The sequence below is a fragment of the Pristis pectinata genome, chromosome 1 (genome assembly GCF_009764475.1).
Source record: "Pristis pectinata isolate sPriPec2 chromosome 1, sPriPec2.1.pri, whole genome shotgun sequence".
NCBI lineage: Eukaryota > Metazoa > Chordata > Chondrichthyes > Rhinopristiformes > Pristidae > Pristis > Pristis pectinata.
The window spans coordinates 20,273,827-20,297,369 of NC_067405.1; the positions used below are offsets into that span (position 1 = coordinate 20,273,827).

General features: G+C 41.3%; 1 protein-coding gene across 1 annotated transcript in view; it reads right to left on the bottom strand.

Moving 5' to 3' along the window:
• The window catches only part of lypd6b (LY6/PLAUR domain containing 6B), a 137,069-nt gene extending 117,510 nt beyond the window's left edge, over positions 1–19,559 (bottom strand). Inside the window, exons 1-3 of the mRNA XM_052026849.1 lie at positions 19,508–19,559; positions 19,027–19,424; positions 16,498–16,630 (exon numbers count right to left, since the gene is read on the bottom strand). The gene's annotated coding sequence lies outside the window, so the exon portion shown is untranslated. The remainder of the gene's footprint in view (positions 1–16,497; positions 16,631–19,026; positions 19,425–19,507) is intronic.
• Between the last annotated feature and the right edge of the window lie 3,984 nt (positions 19,560–23,543).

Below are 23,543 nucleotides of genomic sequence, written 5' to 3' on the forward strand. Positions count from 1 at the left end.
TAAAAAAGAAAATCAAATTGAACCATCACTTCGAATGACCTCCCACCCTCGTCCTCACTCCCACTTGCCCGAGAAGGTCCCATGCAACTCAAGCCTCCACTGCAGAGTAACATTTGTGCTTATTTTTATTTGGTAGCTTGGCAAAGGCATAGGACCCAGCCAGAATGTCCTTCTTTCAGCTTATTGGTCCACTGGGTCAAGAAGTAGTGCCAAAAGCGAGGCCAGTTCCTATTATGGGGTGGTCAAATGAAAATCAAAAACTGCAGATTCTGGAAATATGGAATAATGCTGGAAACACTCAGCAAATCAGGCGGCATCTGTGGAAAAAGAAGCAGGAATAATGTTTCAGGTCAAAGAAGTTCTGAAGAAGTCGTCAATCCAAAATGTTAACTCTGTTTCTCTTTCCAGAGATATTGTCTGACCTGCTGAGTATTTCCAGCATTTTCTGTTTATGACTCAAGGTGGTCAGGTAGCAGGGCTAAGTAGTGACGTGTCATTGGTTCATTTCTCTGCTCTCTTTCCTCCTGCCTCTATACTTGCTTAAACGTAGTTAACACTTGACAGAAGATTTTAACCATGTTTCACCATCTGCAGATGTTCAGTCTTCTGTTTTCGTTTCAGATTTCTAGGATCTGCAGTACTTTATTAAGCCAGAAACATGCAGAGATAAAATTAATATACTGTATTCCCATTTGTATTGTTAAAGGAATTCATCTCAGTTATAGGTAGACACAAAGCCCAGTGAGATATTGCATGCTGTTGCCACTGTACATTTGGTCACTGCTTCACTTCACCTGGCACTTTGCTTCACAGGCATGTAATAAAGCAGCTGTCAGCCATGCTGGAGTTCTGATTAGCTGAGAACAGCTAATAACCTTCTGAGTGCAGTGGTGGATTGGCAGGGAATCCCCATGTTGTCACTATAGTGATGCAGCGACCGACTAGATCGAAGCCTGGCCTGGGAGTTCAGAATAGAATGTTGCCTGGGGATTGGCACCTGGAATCAATGCGCAAGACACTGCAGTGCTCCCAAGGCTGAGTGGAGGATGCTTATCCTTTGACACACACCAGCAACACTGTCACATTCTCAGATATTACTTTGGTGTACAAGAGTGACTGCGTATTTTTGAATATCGCTATTACTGTCACTCTAACCTATATCTGTTTGTCTATGCTTATTCCTCACACAACTGCAATAGAAATTATAAACTGTATGAGGAATAAGCAGTGACGAGTTTACATAAAGGTCCCACATATGAGGTTAGGATACAAATTTAAAGCACATTTGACTGGGGGCAAGTTGCTGATGTGGATAAAGAACTGACTGACTGACAAGAAACAGAGTAGGAGTAAATGGGTCTTTTTCCAAATGGCAGACAGTGAGTAGTCAAGTAACATGGGGATCAGTGCTGGGAATTCAGCTGGTCACAATATACGTTAATGATTTGGATGAGGGAATTAAATACAATATCTCCAAGTTTGCACATGACACAGATCTGGGTGGGAGGATAAGGCTCGAGGAGGAAGCAGAGAAGCTGCAGGTTGATTTGGACAGATTAAGCAAGTGAACAGATACATGACAGATGCAGCATAATGTAGATAATTGTGAGGTTATCCACTTTGGTGGCAATGACCAGAAGGGACATTGTTAGCTGAATGACGACACAAGAGACCGATGATGCTGGAGTCTGAACCAACAAACAAACTGCTGAGGAACAGTGTGTCTAGCAGCATCTAGGGAGACATAGGGATAGTTGATGTTTTGGGTCAAGACCCTGAATCAGGACTGAGAGCATGGAGGGAAGATAGCCAGTATAAAGAGGTGACAGGGAAGGGTGAGTCAGGACCAGTAGGCGATAGGATGAACCAGGTGAGGTGGGAAATGATGGGCAGATGTAGCCAAATGGGGGAGGGGGAGTTTTGAGACAGAGGCTGGTGAGTGATAGATGGAAACAAGCAAGGAAAAACAGCTTGGGCAGATGGAGCCAGGTAGGAGGAGGGGAGGGGAGGGGAGGGGGAAGGCAGAGACGGAGGCTGGAAGGTGGCAAGTGGAACGAGATAGGGGAGGAATGCAATGCAGATGGAACCAGATGGGAAAGGGGATAGAAGAGAGAGGCCAAGGGGGAAGAAACCCAGGTGGATGGGTGTGTGGGTAATGGACAGATGGAACCAGGTGGGGGAGGCTGACGTGAATGGCATTAGATAGGGAAAGGGGGAGTTACAATGACACCTTGGCATGCATCTGGCATTGGAGGCAAGTATGCATGTGTGGCAGGTGAATAAGAAAGCAATTTGTATGCTGATCTTCATAGGGAGAGGATTTGAATATAGGGATATCTTACTGAATATTTCATGGCACCTTCAGTAATGTGTGCAGTTTTAGTCTTCTTATCTGAGGAAGGATGTTCTTCATGTAGAAGGTTCACCAGACTGATTCCGAGGATAGCAGGAATGATATATTGAGAAAAATTGGGTCAGTTAGATTTAGAGTTCAAAAAATGGAGATGGAATCTCACAGAAACATACAAAATTCTAAAAGAACTGAACAAATTAGAAGCAGGAAGGATAATTCTGATGGCCATAGGACCAAGACCAGGGGTACACTATTTAAGATGAGATGAAACTGCTTCTCTAAGGGAGCAGTGAACCTGTAGAATTCTCTGACAGAGAAAGCAGAAGCCAAATCATTAAATATTTTGAAGTGGACTTTAGTGCTAGAGGGATCAAGGGATACGAGGAGAAAGCAGGAAAAGGGCACTGAACTTGGATGATCAACCATGATTGTGTTGAGTAGCAGGCCAGGTTCAAAAGGGTCAAACAGCGTACTCTTGTTCCTATTTTTTGTATTTTTATGCTTAAGATACACACAGTATTTATTTTAATGACTGCAGCAGTGAAAATGTACTTCTGTGGCCTATGCACTGTTGAGACAACTTTAACATAGAGCTTGACGACCCGACCCAAGATCGACGGAAATGTTTATTGATCCGACCTTATCTGGACAGTAAAGTTACAAGTCCTTGGGCTTGGATTGTGCTCATCAGGTTTTAATTTTATACCCGAGCAGATCTCTAGAGTAAATGCATGCTACAGTTCCTTCCGACTAGAAAGCGCCCATATCCATAGCACAGATGGTGGCTGTTGTCTCTCAGAAAAGCCTGCATGATTTTAAATACTTTAGTGGTGCTTTTATCAAGTCTTTGCAAGCAAGGTTGTTCATAAATGCTCCTTAAGTACCTGCATTCTATTCACCTTAATTACTCCATACATTAGCAAGTTCCACATTCAAACCATCTGCATAGAATTATGGAGGCATAGAGGACGGAAATAGGTCTTTTGGCCCACAGACTGTGCTGAACATCAACCATCCATTTACAGTAACCTCATTTTATTCTCCCCACATTCCCATCAATACTCCACCTACACACTGGGAGCAATCTACAGTAGTCAATCAACCTACCAACCCGCATATCTTTGGGATGTGGGAGGAAGCCCATGCAGTCATAGGGAGAACATTCAAACTCAACACAGACAGCACCCAAAGTCAGGATTGAATCCAGGTGGCTGGATCTGCAAGCAATAGTTTACTAATTGCACCATTGTGCCGCCCATTTCTCTGGATAAAAGACTTCTCGTGGCTTCAGTGGTGCTACTCAGTTCTTTATGCAGGCTGACAGCAAATCAAAACAAAACCAGACAAGCTTTGATTAAAGTCTTTTTGCTTATCAAAATTCTGAATCTTCCATTCAGAATAGCAATCCAAACCTAGTTTCCAGATCAACTTGTCTCTGTGCATTGTTGCTCACTGTTCGGTTAACCTACTCCACATTTCACTATTTCCATAGGCTGGTGTCATTTTTACAAGGGCAATGTCTTGCAAAGTTTTATTGCTGGTTAAACTGTGATCCACTTCAGTGGAAAAATGAGGAGAGAAGACAAGCAGTGAACAAAATACAAAACGGCAGGGTGCTAACTTTTAATTCTAAGGGAAGTAAGCAATTAAGAAAGTTGTGCTTTTATTGCCCATTTCCTGAAGTACAGTTCACGCTTGAAATGATTCAGCACCCACAGTGATTGTTTTGTGGGCAGGTCAACTACAAAATCTTAAAATGCTGTAAAGTGAAAACCCATCCTTTGTAAGTCAACTTGCTTAAAGCTGAAGTAATCTTTACTCTAGAACACCATTCCAGTACAACCTTACAAGCATTTGGGAGATGAAGAGTAAAAACTGGCAAAAAGGATATAAATGAAATGGAAATGAGGGAAAATTAGGAAATGGGTGAGTCAGCAACTTAATGGATTCACATAAGTTTCTTAAGAGTTAAGACTGGATGCAGTAAACTTTAGATTCAATCAAATTTCTTCAGGAACCTAGAGACATCTGTGGACAGATGAAGAAACTCAAAACACAGAATAGTCAAAATGTATGGAAGCACTAGAAATGAGAAGAGCTGCTGCAATTCTACTTATGAAGTGATACAAATTGTGAAATTGTAAACTATTTATCCTAACACTGCTACTTCAGAACAAGCACAAAAACTATCAGTGTTCCCTTACACATAAGCAATAGGTAATGTCTCCCTAATCTTCTGCAGTTGCACAGAATGTAACTAAATTAGTCAGCAGCTACTCAGCAGAAAATTTAGTTGAATTTTCACCAAGTATCTGATAAGGTTCCACACTTGTAACTTTTAAAAGGGTCAAAGGCAAACATTGTTAATGATAAATTACCTCTGTAGCCGAAATGCTAACATGACAACAGAAAACTCCAGGTAATAAGGAAGAAATTTGCTTTGAGTGGACTTCAATGAATTGTTGATAATGGATACAGAGATGGGCATTTTTACCACTAACAGCATTAAGCACATAGCCAGTAAATTGGAGCCTGATAACAAGGGTTTATAGCGTTGTTCAGAAAACCTCCAACCACTTGGATAGCAACATCAGAGATATCTTGTGTTTCCTCTCACACCCTTCATGAGATAATTCTTTATCCCCAGTCCCAGCAATTCACACCATTTTCCTTCCTTCGATGCTGACATTCTCCTCCACTGCTGGCTCCTCTCTGATCTTGCTGCTACTTGGCAAGATCTCACTCAGCTGTCTTGCTTCCTTATTGAGCTGTAAATTTTTGATTCTTTAAACAGAAGTAACCATATCACTGTGCAGGAAATAGATTCAGCCATGGAGGAGGGAGAAGTGAAGCACAGCAGAACCACCAGGAGGCTATCAGAAAGGTCCACTTCAGGGAAAGTTGCTCTTCTGCACCCCCCCCCCCCCCCCCACACTCTTTTCTCCAGTTTAATTGCAAACACTGATTTAAAAAATTTTGATTTTATGATTCCTAAATCTTCTACTTTGAAGCTGTACATGTGCAATAATCCCAAAGTTGCTGTGAGTTTCACAGAATAATGGTAGTAAATGCCAGACATTTTTGACACGAATACTAGCACAGAACCTGGGCAATATCTATGCAGTTGGGTTATTATTCTGTGAAACTCACAGCAACTTTGGGATTATTGCACATGTACAGCTTAAGAGAAAGATCTGAAGGTCACTGTCAGTGATCCAATACCCCTTCACAGACTGCATTGTTTGCTGCCTTCTCCACTGCAACTAAGTTGAACACACTTTGGCTCAGAAGAATTTAAGCTTTTCGTTTTACAGTCAAGTTACAAAATACCCTGAAAATCTTATACTTAATCACTAAGTGCAAGCAGATTTTTAATGAAGTACCAAGCATAATTACTGTACACAGAAATCTCCCTGCCAAAACATTAATTTTATATGATATATATTTATAAACTACAACATGAAAAATGTATATTATTTAAAGTTTAACTTTAAACTGATGTTCTAATCTTTATTTAGAAGTTAATTAAAATATAGCCCTTAGTTTCCTGTCTTTAATGTGATCAGCTTCTATGCCAGCCAATGACATCACAGCTGCCCGGACTCCAGGGATCCTTTTGGATTGATATCGGATAGGAGCAGACATCTGAAAAGGGAACTTCCACCACAGAGATTGTTAGATTGTTGTGGGGAATTTTTTTTTGTTACCAGCGGGAAGCATCATTGCTTAGCCACAAGCAGCAAATTCTGGACATTTGCTGTAATGCCTGCAATGCTTAAAAAGAGCAGCAAAGATGAACAGCAGCCCAACTATTCACATCAAAATATAACTTTATTTAGCAGCTCCTCTGATTTCTTAATTCTTATTGATCAACTGAACTTTATATCCAAAGTTTTGAGGCATTAATAGCTGCTCTTATTAAATAATCTAATATTTCTCACATTATGGGATTCCGGCCCTAATTTTGACCTCGTCGCGATGCTTCATCATTTGCAAATCAAGACAAGAGTCAATTGCATTAATGCCATAGATTTTCTTCCACACAGCATTTCCCTTCAGATCATTTAAACCCACCTCATGCTGCAATGACTGTGCCAATGCACCCTAGGCACTATCATTAGCATCTTGTGTTTAACAAGTGATGGAGTCATAGAGTCAATGACTCATGCAGTACAGAAATAGGCCCTTCAGCCCAACTGGTCCATTCCGACCAAGATGCCCATCTAAGCTGGACCCGTTTGCCCGTGTTTGACCCACATCCCTCTAAACCTTTCCTATCCATGTACCTGTCTATGTGCCTTTTGAATATTATTAATGTACCTGCCTCAAACACTTTCTCTGGCAAAACATTCCACATACTGACCACTCTGTGTGAAAAAGTTGCCTCACAGGTTCCAATTAAAGCTCTCTCCTCTCACCTTAAATCTATGCCCTCTAGTTCTTGATTCCCCAACCCTGGGAAGAAGACTGTGTGTAATCACCCTATCTATGCCCCTCATGACTTTTATACACCTCTATAAGATCACCCCTCATTCTCCTATGTTCCAATGAATAAAGTTCTAACCTGCTCAACCTCTCTCTGTAACAGTTCCTTGAGTTATGGCAACATCCTCGTAAATCTTTTCTCCACTCTTTCTAGCTTAATGGTATCTCTCCTATAGCAGGGTGACCAATACTTCAAATGCAGCCTCACAATTCACAAGATCACAAGGCAAGGGAGCAGAAGCAGGCCATTCGGCCCATCGAGTCTGCTCCAATTACACAAGTTAGTAACAGTTAGAAAGACACTGGCCAATAGGTGAAAGATACAAATTAATGACATACCCTTTGCCTTCATGGCTTCGCATTCTTTGGTCTATGAACCTTTAAGGTGACTGGCAGCATTAACAATGAAATCAATCTGAGCATTAAAGCATTTCACAACATTTGTCCGTTTCTTACTACAAACAAGATAAGTTATCTTCTACCTAGACCAAAGCAAATGAATGCTAAGCTACCAGTCTTTGCACTGGTACCAAAACCAGTTTCCGTGGGTGCCAGCATTAGTTACTGCAGGTACAAATATCATCAGGATCATATCTCACTCTGAACGCAACATTAATTACAATTACGCAGCTTAGATAAGGAAAGAATACCAGGTCGGGCAAACGTGTGCGAGCTGAATCCAAATGATGCCCACAACATACCATTGTCCCCAGGTGCTACATCTACATCCAATCTGTTTACTCCTTTCTTAAGTATATTCAGCATTTTAGGGAGATGAGCAGACTCCCAAAATAATTCATTCTCTCTGAGATCATGGTCAGATTTGTTAATGCAAAAGATTGTATAAATTAGAGTTGTGCTGAATGTAATCAGTGCTTTTGAACCGGATGCACCAAGTTCAGGTGAATGGCATGAAAACTTCATCCCCAGAAGATGAATTTTGTGAGAAGAATCAGCACAGTGCAACTCTCTGGAATTGTAATTACCATTAATATAGCCACAGAAAGACAGACTTCCATATATATAAGTATAGGCAATGATGTATAAAACTATGCAACATAGGAATGATCAGAATGTATCTCAAGATTAAAAAAATAGACAAGCCTGAATTCACATTACCTTGGAAGTTAAACATTACAAAAGGTCATGGTACTGTGCTATATATTTCACTTGAAACCCTCAAATTTAAGCAGAACTTACAACCAAAGCACTTTAAACACATTGGACAAACATGAAGCGTATTATCACAGCTGTGCTAAGCAATAATGAGTCACTAAAGTCATTAGAATGTAAATCTGTGGGTTTACTACCAAGCTTCAAATAAATTTACCAACTGCTATCTCCTGTACATATCCAGCTGCAAGTAAGTCAGCTGGAACACAACCAATCAGGGGCTCCCAAACTAAAATAATGCCAGACCTGCTTCCAGAATCAAGGTGCAAAACACATTTACAAATTCAACAAATAAGAAGCACAAAGTGATATTATTTCATCCGGTGAATGGTGCATTAACATTGAGAGGTTATTAGATACTTTCGCTCCATTCCTCTGCCTCAACTCTATTTCAGCATTCTGCTGTGTCATTGACCTAAAGCAGTAACCCTGTTTCTCTCCCTATAGATGCTACATGACCACTCTTTGTATTTCTGTTTCAGCATTCCTCAGTTAGGTAGAGCACAAAATGCAAATCAAAACATCCTCCCAATTTGTCTAAAAAATGTATGCTATCCACAATGAGAGAACATGCTAGAATATTTTCTTTATTCACCACGTGCTTCTGCGAGTTCCCTTACATAAGCCTGTCAATTTAAGAGTGTACTACATGGACTGAATAAATTTGTTGCAAATTCCATAAAGAGAGATAACTCTCAGCCCATTAATTTTGAGCTGGATATAGTTTTATATCCCAGAGGCCAAAGGATAAAGCAAGATGCCACTAGGTGCTCAGTGGCCGTAGCATCCAATATATTCCTAACACACACCACTGAAGAACAAAACACATTTAAATTTCCAGTCACCAGTATCTTGGCCACTATATGTATTACAACAATAGGTCTCACACAAGAAATAGCAAGTTCAAATCCCAAAGGCTATTCAGTTGAATCTTTTCCACAGGAGCTTGAGTGGACAGTAAGTTTTCCACAGGGGGTGTACATGAGAGAAAAAAATTATAACAAATCAATTAACCTGTGTTCATTTAACACTTGTATGCTCTTGGTGTAGAAAGTTGCCTTTATTTTGTTTAATTTCCAGATTAGCTTATTTTTAGCTTCCATCTGCTAAGGTCAAAGAAGAAAGTTTGTATCTGGATTAATTCAAATCATAACTAAACATACCATCAAGACTGATGTGATAATAAATTATTACTTATATCTTCAGCCTATGTCTTGCACAATTGAAAACAATGATTCCCAAAAGATCAGTAATCAAAGTATTAGCAATTCCTGACTGCATTTTGACTGTCCTGAAGAAATGTTAGTTAACCAGAAGAAAGGAACACTCAATGTAGGAGGGATGCATTAACTTAAAGAATCCACAGAGAATTAAGCACCAGAGGTTGTACTGGGACTTTGCAGTGACCTTGCAAAAGATCCTGGACCTCAGCTGAAGCTGTGATAGTCCCATGGGGGACAGAGGCCATGACTTTAAAAGAAGCTGAGGGCGGTATAACAGCATCAGCAGAGGTCCATGCACTTTCATCTCACATCTCCAGGGGTGTTTGGGGCCATCATGTGTGCTGAAAGATGACAACAGCCCAGTGAAATGTTCCTTCTCCAACAAGATGATTCTGCCTCCTTCTTAAAAACAAAATGTGTGTCAAGACCCACCAACCCACTCAAAGAGGAATAGGAGAATGCCATCTCCTGACATCAAGCAGCTCTGGGAAAGCAGGTGAAGATTCTCACAAGGTGGAGAGGTTCAGGGTGGGAATGTCTGGGCTCAGCCGCAGGTCTCACGTGGCATGGCTACCAAGACCTGGGGTGGGGGAGATAGCGGTGGTCCTGATGACTGGGAGAGGCTGCAGTCAGGGGACAGCCTCACTCTGGAATAGACTGAGCAGCCAACAGCTAGAGGATGGAGAAAGTAAAGAGAGGGTGGCAGGGAAAGGGAAGGAGTCATGTGTAAGGAGCAGAAAGGGAGAGTAACCAACATGGGGTGGGAGGCTGACAGTTAAGGAAGGGCAAGAGTTGGGAGACCAAGAGAGGGTGGAAGCCAAGGAAGAGGGTGTGGACAAGATCACGTATGCGTGTGTGTGCGCGTGCACGCACATGACCACGCATGTGTATACATAGAACATTACAGCACAGTACAGGCCCTTCAGCCCATGATGTTGTACTGACCACTTAACCTACTCTAGGATCAATCTAACCACTCCCTCCCACATAACCTTCCATTTTTCTATCATCCATATGCCTATCTAAGAGTCTCTTAAATGTCCCTAATGTATCTGCCTCTATCAGCACCCCTGGCAGCGCATTCTACACACCCACCACTCTGTGTAAAAAACTTACCTCTGACACAAATCTGAGAAGATTTGAGAGGATATTGCCAGGACTCGAGGGACTGGGTTATGGGGAGAGGTTGGGACTTTAGTCACTGGAGTGTAGGAGAATGAGGAGTGATCTTATGGAGGTGTATAAAAGTCATGAGGGACATAGGTGGATGGATGCACTCAGTCTTTTTCCCAGGATTGGGGAATCAGGAACTGGAAACCGTGGGTTTGCGGTGAGACAGGAGGAATTTGATGGGAACCCAAGGGGCAACTTTTTCACCCAGTGGTCCGTATATGGAACGAGCTGCCAGAGGAAGTGGTTAAGGCAGGTACATTAACAACATTTAAAAGACACTTGGACAGGTACATGGATCAGAAAGGTTCAGAGTGATATGGGTCAAAAGTGGACAAATGGGACTAGTTTAGATTGGTTGGCATGAACCAGTTGGGCCAAAGGGCCTGTTTTCATGCTGTATGACTATGATGATTCCCCCCTGTACTTTCCTCCAATCACCTTAAAATTATGCCCTCTTGTGTTAGCCATCTCCACCCTGGGAAAATGTCTCTGGCTGTCCACTCAATCTATGCCTCTTATCATCTTGTACACCTCCATCAGGTCACCTCCTTTGCTCCAAAGAAAAAAGCCCTAGCTTGCTCAACCTATCCTCATAAGACATACTCCCCAATCCAGGTAGCATCCTGGTAAATCTCCTCTGCACCCTTTCTAAAGCCTCCACATCCTTCCTATAGTGAGGTAACCAGACTGAACACAATATTCTAAGTGTGGTCTAACCAGAGTTCCATAGAGCTGCAACATTACCTCGCGGCTCTTGAACTCAATCCCCTGACTAAAGAAGGCCAACACGCCATATGCCTTCTTAACAACCCTATCAACTTGCTCGGCAACTTTGAGGGATTTATGGACTTGGACCACAAGATCCCTCTGTTCCTCCACACTGCTAAGAATCCTGCTATTAACCTTGTATTCTGCCTTCAAATTTGACCTTTCAAAGTGAATTACTTCACATTTTTCCAGGTTGAACTCCATCTGCCACTTCTCCGCCCTGCTTTGCATCCTATCAATGTCCTGTTGTAACCCTCGACAACCTTCTACACTATCCACAACACCACCAACTTTCGTGTCATCTGCAAACTTACTAACCCACCCTTTCACTTCCTCATCCAAGTCATTTATGTGTGCCAAGTCCTTGTAGCAGAGCGCAGTCTTCAACCATCTTGGCCCTTCTTCCCATTGGAAGAAGACCTCAGTCTATCAAGACCACATTGTAACTGGTGTACAGCTGCCACCCCACATTAAAATAATTCATGCACAGGCATCTTTAGCTCCTCAGAACTGGAGTGGAAGTCATCCTGAGGGAAGGCTGAAGACTTACGTCTATCCAGGGCCTCCTCTACTGTCACGTTGAGGCCAGACGCAGGTTGGAGGAACAACAACTCATTCCTCCTTGGTAGTCTCCAACTTGATGGCCTCAACCTCGATTTTTCTAACTTCCGGTAACCCCTCCCTCTTCTCCCCCCTTCCCCCACCCCTTTGTCTTCCCTCATTCCTGTGGCCCCGCCCTCACCTCTTCTCTTTCCCCTTCCCCCACCCTCATGACCTGCCCATCTATTCCCCACCTCTTTCTTTCCTTTTATTCCACGGTCCACTTCCCTCTCCTACCGGATTCCTGCTTCTTCAGCCCTTTGCCTCTTCTACCTATCATCTCTCAGCTTCTTACACCTCCCCCCCCCCCCCTCCACCTACCTTCCCCCTCTAACCTGGACTCACCTATCACCTGCCTGTGTGTGCTCTTCCCCCTCCCCTGACCTCCTTATTCTGGCTTCTCCCTCTTCCTTTCCAGTCCCGATGAAGGATCCCGACCAAAAACGTCGACTGTTTATTTCCCTCCATAGATGCTGCCTGACCTCCTGAGTTCCTCCAGCACTTTGTGTGACTTGTGCAATTACCTTGAATCACATTCACAGCTTCAGCTGCACAGATGTCCCATAAGGCAAACATTTGTTTTTATTGATTTTTCCTGTAACATCCATTGACAAGTAGGTATTTGGCTACCTCATTTTAAGATAAACCGAGCAATTCATCCTCAGTCTGTGGGATACAGAAGAAGATCAAGATGATGCAGAAGAAGGAGAAGAAGAAGAAAATAATGATAATGATAATGATTTGGGCATCTGGATCTGAGAAATAGACTATTTCTTTCTCCCAACAATGGCTGGTTCCATCTTTAACATGGAAGGATAGATTGTATTCTGTGCAGAATCTCTGGTAAAGCTCAAAATTAACTTAACAAAATGACATTGCACAAGTATCATTTTCATTCAGCAGTAAATAGGAAAGCATTTTCATTTCATTGAATCAACAGTACAATTAATGTACTGGAACCACAACAAAAGCTGCAATTTTCACCCAAGCCTGAAATTTTAATTTATTTATTTGGACAATCTCCTGATGTTCCAATGAATTTTCCTGTCACTTCATTAACTTCACATTCCCTCATTCTAGACAATATTTGCCCGTGTTTATTTCCAGGACAATAATTTCTACCTCAAAACCTCAGTCCCAGCTCGCTCCTTTATTGCATTCTTCTCTAGTAATTAAGCATCGATTCCTGGCTCAGATACAAGGAGAACGTGACTGAATTCAGACTAGATGACCTAACTTTTGAGTGGAATCTAGTCTAATAAATTGAACCAGAGGCCTAAAGACCCCTTGAGCCATTTCTGTCATGTTGTAAGATCATTTCTAAACCTTTGCCTCATTCACTTGAACTCACCCAAACTCACCAATTCCCTCTAGCATCTAAAATAAATTCTTAAACTTAAATATACTTTATAACTGAGCATCAAGGTTCCTCAGAAATGCCAGAGACACACCGAGGAAAGAAAATTGTCATCCTGTTGGAACTAAATGCCCAACCCCTTATTGTGAGGTGATGCTCCTTACTTCATTAACATTTTAAAATCTTTCTCATTATTAAACACATCGTTCTTTGTCTGACAATGATATACATGGCTTTGTTCAACCAATCTAGCTTCTGTAGAGAAGCCTCTTATTCCTGAATATACCAACAGAAGACAACAGTGCCAATGTTTTAGATTCACACTTGTAAAAGAGCCAAGTGTCAGCTTGGTTGAGTTGGCTGCACTGTCACTAGCTTCAGATGATCAGAGCCAGAACTTAAGTGTGGTCCTGGACGACTGCTGCATTCAAATGAGGATATTAAATCAAGATTCAATCCATCTGTTCAGGTGAGTGGAAATAAAGATCCCATGGCATTATTTGTAAACCAAGGAAAACGACAGATTTTCTGGTGATCTAGCCAACAGCACAAAAACCATTCAGTTTGTTTCCTCATTGTGGAATCTTGCTTTCCACATGGTGCTTTCTGACAATGTTGTCAACATCATACTGGATGTTGACTTTGAAAAGTGCCCTGTGAATATGACGAGTTATAAGGAAATGCAAGATCTGTCATTCTTATAATCATTTCACAGTTGTCCAGCAATATTGACAGCAAACCAACATTACCACTGGCAACTACATTGGGCTTTTTATCTTACTCTCAACAAAAAGCGAAACATTTAATTGTGTTTGCAAACAAGATTTACTTGTCAGATGATAGAAATCCTATATCTAGCTATTTTAGTGTGACTGTTTAAAGAATTAAAAAATACCTTGGAGTAAATGATTTAGAAGTTGAGCAATCAGGTATGGTACGTGATAACATGATAACGTGATGTAAACAAAACTACAGATACTAGAAATCCAAAATAAAAACAAAGTGCTGGAAATTCTTAGCATGTCAAGCCACAACTGTGGGAAGAGAATCAGTATTAATGGTTCAGGTCAACAACCCTTCATTTCAATTGAAAACCAGATGGAAGAACCTTGTTAAACTGCAGGAAGGCTGGGGGAGGGGGGAGGTCTCCAATAGGGTAAAACCAGAGTCACCATGAGGGTAAGCTGTAAACAAAGTTATCTGGTCAATGAGTGAATGGGAGTAGCTATAGAGTGAGAAGATAGACAACAGATTGTAGTAGTTGTGAAGAGCAGAGAAGGAAACCATACACAGTAGGTCAGACTAGCTGCCACTTCCAAATAAGCTGAGCCAATACAAACAACTGATACAAATAGAGAAATCAATATTGAATTCAACACTTTCAGGTAATTTGAGACCAGAAAGAAGGTTGCAACGTGCCCAGGAGGATGAGGTGCTGTTCCTCAAGTAAATCACTTACACACATTCATTGCAACTTGCGCATGTTCATTTACACTTCCAATCTGGAGTACTACATCAGGTGTTCACAACGTGGTCTCCTCTGCGCAGGAGAAACCAAACACAAATTGGGTGACTGGTTTGCACAGCACCTGTGTTCAATCCACAGGGGCGAGCTGAGCTTCCATTATCTGCTACTTTAATTTGCCATCCCACTCCTACTCTGACCTATGGTTCTCTGTCCTACACTGTTACAATATTTAATATTTATCTTACAGCTTGAGGAACAGCACCTCATCTTCTGTCTGGACACACTGCAGCCTTCTGGACTCGATACTGAAGTATATAACTTCAGGTAACTTGATTTCTGTCTGCATCAGTCATCCATCTGTTATATTTGCTCAGCTTGTTTTTTTCGTTTTTTTCCCCCTCCTCTGGGAGGACATGCTCAGCCTGACCTGCTGGGCCTATCTTCCCGCTCTGTATTTTGCAACTCCTACATACTTTTGTCTATTTTCTTTTGTTTACGTTCTAACTGTTCCCGTTCACTCATAGACCAGACAACCTTGTTTCCAGTTTATCCCCATCATCACTCTGGTTTTACCCTATCAGAGATATCCCCCACCCCACTCTCTCTGCAGCTTAATGAACTTCTTTTCTCTCCTTCCGACAAAGGGTCTTCGACCTGAAACATTAACTGTTTTTCTTCCCACAGATGCAGCCTGACCTCGTGAGTATTTCTGGCATCTTCTGTTTCCATTGAGCCGTTGTGATCCATTTAATCAGGAGCTACTTGTCAAATCTCTAATCATTAACAAGCAGCTAAACTTCATTGCCTGAATAAACACACGCTGCAATAAAATTGATAAGAAATGGTTAATGGTAAAACCTGGAGACCTGACTGTTGTTTGACAAGTGTTAACGATAATTGAACTATATTGTTAGGGATTGGTTTACATCACAATGCTCAAATATATAGTGCTTTTAATATTTATCTCTAATTTCATGGCGCAAACTGAAATCGATAAGAAATTGCTGAGTCGTAAAGATTTAGAAGATATGGAATGAAGAGCAAATCAGGATTAGCAACTGGCATACAGTAAAATGGAAGACCAACCAAGTGAAATGATTACATATGGCAACCTGCACAGTAAATACCAAAAGCAGACTGAGGACAGAGCTTTGTGGTGTCACAATAAGTGGGATAGAGTGAATATCATCACCAGCCCATTCACACCCTTCAAGAAGGGCAAATGGGTGGACTTGCAAGTGACAGATGACAGTTCCATGGATATCATGCAACTTAACCAGAGAGGAGTCTGACAGGAGTGCTTAACCAGCAGTGATGAAGCCTTTGCCACATAGACTTCCCCGTGCATGTAGTTCCACTGTAGCAAAATACGGAGGCTGCAGGATAAATGACTGACTGGACGCAGAGTGACATACTGCCTCACAGCTCCAGTGACCCAGCTTCCATCTTGACTCTTAGTGTTGTATGTGTGGCATTTGCATATTCACGTGGCTATGTAGGTTTCCTCTAGGTGCTCCAGTTCCCTCCCACATCCTAAAGACATGCACTTTGGCAAGTTAATTGGCCACTGTAAAATTATTCCTACTGTGTAGGAAAGTGGTAGAATTTGTGGAGAATTGACGGGAATATGGAGAGAAACAAATGGGGATTAGTGCCAATGGGTGGTTGACAGTTGTCACAACTCAGTGGGCCAAAGGGCCTGTTTCTCTGCTGTGTAAGTCTATGACAAGATACTTCGACGGCATTGGAATAGGCAACATCATGATCACTTGCCAACATCACCAAGATTAGAACACTAAAATAAACAAGAAAATGAGTTCAATTGAGAAAATAGTTTTGTAAAGGTTTGTTAAGAGAGAAAGAAACAGAGAGACAAAGGGAACTAGGAAGTAGGTACCAGAAAATGGATCCAAGGGTAGCTTAAGCTGCTGCCATCAATGTTTGGGTGAAGTGAGGCAAATGGTCACTGAAATGAATCACCACACGTGCTCCCTGCATCCACCGCAGAATCAAAAGTTCATGCATGTAGTCTGCAGAGATACAAAGTCACGATTGTAATTAGGAACATAAATATTTTGAGAATTTTGTGGCAATATTACGGGATGATGGACCCAATCCCACTTCCACACACACCCAACCTCTCAAAAAACAGAATACAGTGTCAGTAAGTTACATTCAGGGTGTTGCTGCTACATTGCAATCAAATGGATGTTAGCAACATTGCTCTTTGAATACACCTCAATCCTGATTTCTCATCTACAAGTGAATGACCCAGAGGACAAAAAGGAGATTTATCATCTCTATTAAAAATTAGAACCCTTTTTGAGGTGCTCACTGTCAGCATTCCTAGACTGTTTTGTTAACCATTTACTAGAAAGCCACTTATTCATGATGGGACTCACGTCTGCTGTATGGTAGCAAAGAAAACACAGCAAAAAACTATTGATAATCCAAAAACTAAAACTGCAGATACTGCTAATTTGAAACTTAAAAAAACAAAATGTGCTGGAAATATGGGTCAGCCAGCAACTCTGGAGAGAGAAAGAAAGCTAATGTTTCAGGATGATGATCTTTCAACCCATTGAGTAATTGTTCAGTTCAGGATATATATCCGAGTATCTGTGGTGAATGGGCATTGTTGTCAATTTTATAACACTTGTCATTTTTAGAATCCCACTGTTCAGATGCATTAAGTCATATAAATGCTGCAGTGTTTGTGGATGCACAGAAATTGAAAAAGACATCAACATCTGTAATCAGATCAAAAATTGGAATACGTGTCAGTAAACTTGGCTGTGATGGGAAGGGAAATGAAGGAAAGGGCACAGCCTTCCACTTTTGGAACCAACACCATCATTCATTGTTCCCGAGGTTAGCCCAAGCAGCCGGATAGAAAGTCTAGTTGCAACCCAAAATTATGGCTGAACCACATCAGTAAAAATACTTCTAACCCGGTCTCTGTGAGATCGTTAATTTATGCCTAGTTTGGGGTGTATCAGAACCAAATTACATGCCAGACGCATTCTGCAGCAAGTAGAGAAAGAAGCAGCTCCCACTCATCCCTGGCGGATTCAAAACCAGACCATTTAAGTGCCACTTAATCCATTTCAAATAAATTTGATGCAAATAGAATAATTGCTTTAATCCGCCCATTTTAAGTGTAATTTTCCAGTAATATCGGCACACTGAGATCTAACATTGATTGAGTCGCCTCCTCTTAATAGTCAGATCATTGGTTCTTGTCCCAGTGTAGATCCTAAGCTTATGTGCAAGATGATTTATCATTGATTCAATTAAATACTTTGATCTTCCAAAAAGGGGTTCAAAATTACTTATACTTTCCTTTTATCACCTTAAGTCAGAACTCTTGGTATCTATTCGCCTTCCATTCTTTAACAATCCGTCCATTAGTTGCCGTCCCGTCAATCATTGCACGGCTGCATCTGTTAACCAAACCTGGTTAATTCTGATCGTACTTATTTATCTTGTGTCCTTGATCGCTTCACCAATCTGCCGTTCATTCCAAATATTTTTAAATAAAAATTATCCACTACGCCCTCAAATCTGATGACATCGTTTTGCCACTAACTGAAGCATTTTGCAAGTTGATATGTGCACTAAATAAAAACATTTACAAAGTTTCTTATATGTGAGACATCTCACAAGTAAATTCTCAGAGGAACGATTGTTAAATGAAAGAATAAACTTTCAAAAGGTAGTACCTGAAGTCTATAATACGAATGAAGAGGCAGAAAGGTGGGGCTTGGGACGCTAACTGCTTTGGAGAATATAGGGCCCGTTCCTGTGTGGGGGACTCCTTCCCTTAAGCTTGAGGCTGCATCGTTATATATTCATCCCAGTCCCAAGCTTCAATGTGAACCAGCGGTGGCAGAAGAACTGGGAAAACTCACAGCCGTGAACTCAGTTCCCAAACAATAACAAAGACCCACTTAACCCGGACGCCAAAAACAAAGCGAGTGTGCAATCCGTAAAGCGAACTCGCAGATGGTGATAAATGTGCTAACGTTACAGGCATTTTCTCTCTCTCCCTCTCTCATTCCCATTTAAAACCCCAAAATAGGTTTTAAAAAAAGCACAGGTATGGGTTTGAGTCCAACAGGTGTTACAACAAGCAGCATACCTCCCCTTAAACTACCATCGACCAACTATGACCGAGGCAGATATACATCGCTGTGTACGTAGTCTGCAATGTAGTCCATACAACGCTCAGTCCCATTTCAAACTGTACACGGCTAACCAAAAATCAGTCTCATCTGCACATCCAGTACTGCTTACTTTTAACTGCAATACAGCATGAAGCATTTTTATACACGCAATTTAGTGGGTTTTGATTGGTCAGGTCTGAAAACATGAAATCCATGGAGTCGCAATCATTTTCATTGCAGCTCAGCAAAACGAAGCTCACCTTATGCTTCATTGATCGCTTCGTAAAGCAACGGAATCCAAACAAACGTGTCCCCAGAGGAATCCTGGACTCCCCTTGTCGTTAACGTAGCAGCGGAGCAGAGGTGCTTCGCCGCAGTTGTGCTTGAAACACGAACTCAGAAGCACCACTAACAGGTGAGGTTGTATCTGCCCAACCCCGCTGTTTTATTTGCATATTAGACCCAGGTCGGAAAAGTTGCACTGTTCCCGCGCTGTCCTGCCTGTTGTTCACGGCCAGCTTCACGTTGGTTTCCTGCATTATCTCTTTGAGTTCGCGTGGATCCAGTTGAGCATCCGATAGGATCCGAATGCAATCTTATTTTGCGTGTAAGTGACTTGGCTGGTTTACTTCAAGCAAAACTATCAGCCTGCTCCCACCTGCGAAAAGAAAGCAAGATCATCACATCCTCGTCACGACAGCCCTCAGCCGGGGGCAAGCAGATGCAGTGAACGGCACCGACCTTCGCTTTCTCCCACCTCAGAAGAAATGGTAATAATATTCATGGAGTCCCGGTAGGGTTGCTAACTAGGACATGCTGATGAACTTTGGCATGTTGCTGACCCTTGACCTTGTTGGCTCCCTCAACAACTTCCTCCGTCTGCACGGGTCCTGTACTGAATCCGTGGAAGACCTGGGGGGTCTCCGCCTACATTGGTGGTGGTATCCTGTCAACTGCCCCAGCAGCTGCTTGCCAACTCCTCTCCTCAACGACATGATCTTGCATTTGAATAATGCTCTTCAGAGGCGATTTTTCCAACAAAATAAAATGACACAGAGCTGCTGAAGGAGATATGAGGACAAATGACCGAAAGCAGGATCAGAGGTAGGTTTTGAAAAGTTCCTTAAAGGAGAAAGGGTTGGTAGATAAGCTGAGAGGTTCAGAGAGAGGATTCCAAAGGCATCAATGGTGAACTAAATTGTAGAATGATGAAGAACCCAGAGTTAGAAGTGTGTTGACCTCTTAAAGGTTTGGAGAGCTGGAGGAGGTTGCAGAGAAAAGTTAGGGTAAGGTAATGGAAGGATTTGTAATATTGATAAGAATTTTAAAATCCACGCTTTGGTTAACCCAGGACTAAAAGAGTAAGTGCAATGGAACTTGGTCCACAGTGTTGTTAACTAAAAGCAAAAGTTTTGAAAGAAAATTTAAATAAGATAACTTTTGATATCCTAAAAATTTACCTTGAGTAACATGTAGAACTGTCCTGAAGTTCTATTTTAAATTCAAAAGCAAAATACCACAACTACCGAAAATCTAAAATAATCTGACTTTCCGATGGAAGGTTATTAATGCAAAACATTAACCCTGTTTCTTTCTCCATGTAGCTGCCTGATCTGCTGAGTATTTTCAGCATTTTCCCAGGACAAATTTACAGTGTCATTCTAAGTTCATGATACCAAAAACAACACACACACGGTAAAATTTGATATAACATGATTATATGGATGCATAGTTTTAGCTGACTTTGAAGGACTTTATCCTACTTTAGCTAATCATATATCCAACATGCATGTTACTATCCAATTCCCTGTGTGCAGCAGTTTACACTAGTATATTTATCATCCATTGTTGGACAATTCTCACCAGTACTGCGTACTCCATGAGCATATAGTGGACAGTGAAAAAGGTTAGGAAAGTGGGAAAGGGAATGGCAGATGACATTTAACTTGGGGGGAAAAGTGCAAAGTCATGCATTTTGGGAAGTTAAGGCAGGCAGGACATAGGAGGAAGGGCCTGTTTCTATGCTGTATGACTCTGTGACTCTGAAATGAAATCACCAGAATGACAGCATAGCCAATTGTGCTAAATTATAAGGACAGCTTCCAGAGTCAACATTCATAGAATCATAGAAATGTACAGTGCAGAAATGAGCCCTTTTGGCCCACCTTATCCTTGCCACTGTGACATCTATCTACACTAATCCCACATGCCCACACTAGATCTATATCCCTCTGTGCCTTTCCTATCCAAGCACCCATCCAAATGCCTTTTAAATGATGTAATTGTACCTGCCACTTCCTCCAGCAGCTCGTTCCAGATAACCATTACCTTTGTATAGAAAAAAAACTTACCCCTCAGATCTCCATTGGTTTCAGTAACTTCAAATCATAACCACAGCTACATTGTTTTGTACAGAGGGACTGATCATGATTGTGCTGTTGCCTTTTACCACGCCTCTGGAACCATCCTCTGTTTCTCACTTCCTTGCACTGTCATTCCTTTTGTCCTTCAATCACTCCTGTCTTCAGCGGCAAGAGTAATTTAATTTCTTCCTCATAGGATGTATTGCTAATATTTCCATTTTAACCCATTTGCACTCAGTACATTGGTCACCTTCTTATCAATACACTGTACCAGTCCAAATCAGCTTACTTTCACCTCTGCCAGCCTTCCATCCTATCACAGACCTTCCTTTTTATTCCTTTCTCCCTGCCCACCATGTTTAAGTACCTTGACCACAGACTCTGCCTGACCAGCTGAGTATTTCCACTTTCCAGAATCTGCAGTATTTTGCATTGGAGCACAAACTAGTTTTGTATTCTTTTGAGTATAGAAGATTGAAGGATAATAAAGCTGAGGAGTTTAAGATAATTAACAGATTTCATAAGGTACATACAGAAAAACTATTTCCTCTGGTGGGTGGTGTCTTTACCAACTGTCCAGTCCAAGTATTACAATACCACATTAAAGGAAGCAATTACTGAAAGCAGTAGCTTTACCTTAGTTAACGTTTTTGCTTATTATTGAAAATGTTCACATTAAACCCTCACAGGTTTCATGGCTGGTTTCAGAAGAGTGTTACTTAGAAATGAGAGTTAGGATGTTCAAGGTGTTCTCAGGATACATTTCTTTACACAAAACATCATGGGAATCTGGAACTTTGCTTCCACAAAGCTGTTGTTGGGAATCAATCTAAAATTTCAAAAGTAAGATTTTTCAGGTTTGTGAAGAAAGAGAATTAGGGGTTATAGAACAAGATGGGTTTATGGAGTTAAGGTATTGAGTCCCTTTGGAATAAGCTTGAAGGGCTGAATGGTCCAGGTGTGTTCCTATGTTCTTGAAATAAGACATTGGTAAGATCTCACTTGGAGTATTGTGTGCAGATTTGGCCTCTTATTTAAGAAAGGATGGGCTGACGTTGGAGAGGGTTCAGAGAAGATTCACTAGAATTATTCCAGGAATGAGAGGGTTAACATATGAGGAACCTTTGACAGCTCTTGGGCTGTACTCCTTGGAGTTAAGAAGAATGAGGGGGGAACCTCATAGAAATATTTCAAATGTTAAAAGGCCTGGACAGAGTAGATGTGGCAAAGTTGTTTCCCATGATAGGGGAGTCTAGTACAAGAGGGCACAACTTCAGGATTGAAGTGCACCCATTCAGAACAGAGATGCAGAGAAATTTCTTTAGCCAGAGAGCGGTGAATCTGTAGAATTTGTTGCCACTGGCGGCTGTGGAGGCAATGTCATTGGGCGTATTTAAGGCAGAGATTGATAGGTATCTGAGTAGCCAGGGCATCATAGGTTATGGTGAGAAGGCGGGGGAGTGGGGCTAAATGGGAGAATGGATCAGCTCATGATAGAATGGCAGAGCAGACTCGATGGGCCGAATGGCCGACTTCTGCTCCTTTGTCTTATGGTCTAAATGTCATTTGGACTGGCCACTGAAGTTGCAGGTGCATTGGTCAGAAGGCAGTATGATTATTTCAGTGGTAATTGCTGAGATGGATTTATTGTAAGAAATTGTGTAGCAGCAGTTTAGGCATTAGTTGGTGACAAGAGATTTTAAATTATTAGTTGGAGGAGTGGGTTGTGGGGAAACAAAAAATGAAATTACAGCTAGTGTTACAGAGGTGCATCTTTCTTCATTACTCCTAAATGCAGTTTTTCAAAATGCACACAAGTACTTCAAAGGAATAGTAATCTGTACAGATCAGAAATTAGTGCTGACAAGTCTTGTTAAGTCTTGCTGGTCTCGCCTATTGACAAGCATTATATTTTCTAGCTATTTTAATTATGCATGAAAGAATTCCCTGCATAAGGCACCAACACTTGGAATTTCACTGCAGGTTTAAGTTTCCCTTTAGATAATAACAGTTCTTAAAGTATAGTTAATAAATTCAAAACGATAATATCAATTTTTAATGGCATAATTATTTCCTATTTTAAAAATATGGTACTGTTCTGAGTCTGTAAATTTTTGGTTGAACAGTAATGTAATATTTGAGGGAGAATTATCTCCTAAAGGGTGCAGCATTTTCACAATTAAAGCGTTACAATACCACATTAAAGGGAGTAATTATTGAAAGCAGCGGCTTTGCTTTAGTTAATGTTTTGGCTTATTATTAAAAAATTTCAAATTAAACCCACACAGGTTTCATAGCTGGCTTCAGAAGAGTATTCCTTGAGACAGCTTTCATTTTTTCATTTCTTGAAATAATTATAATTGGCTGCCACATTCAGGGCAGGCACACCACCCTTCCAACCATATACTGTATGT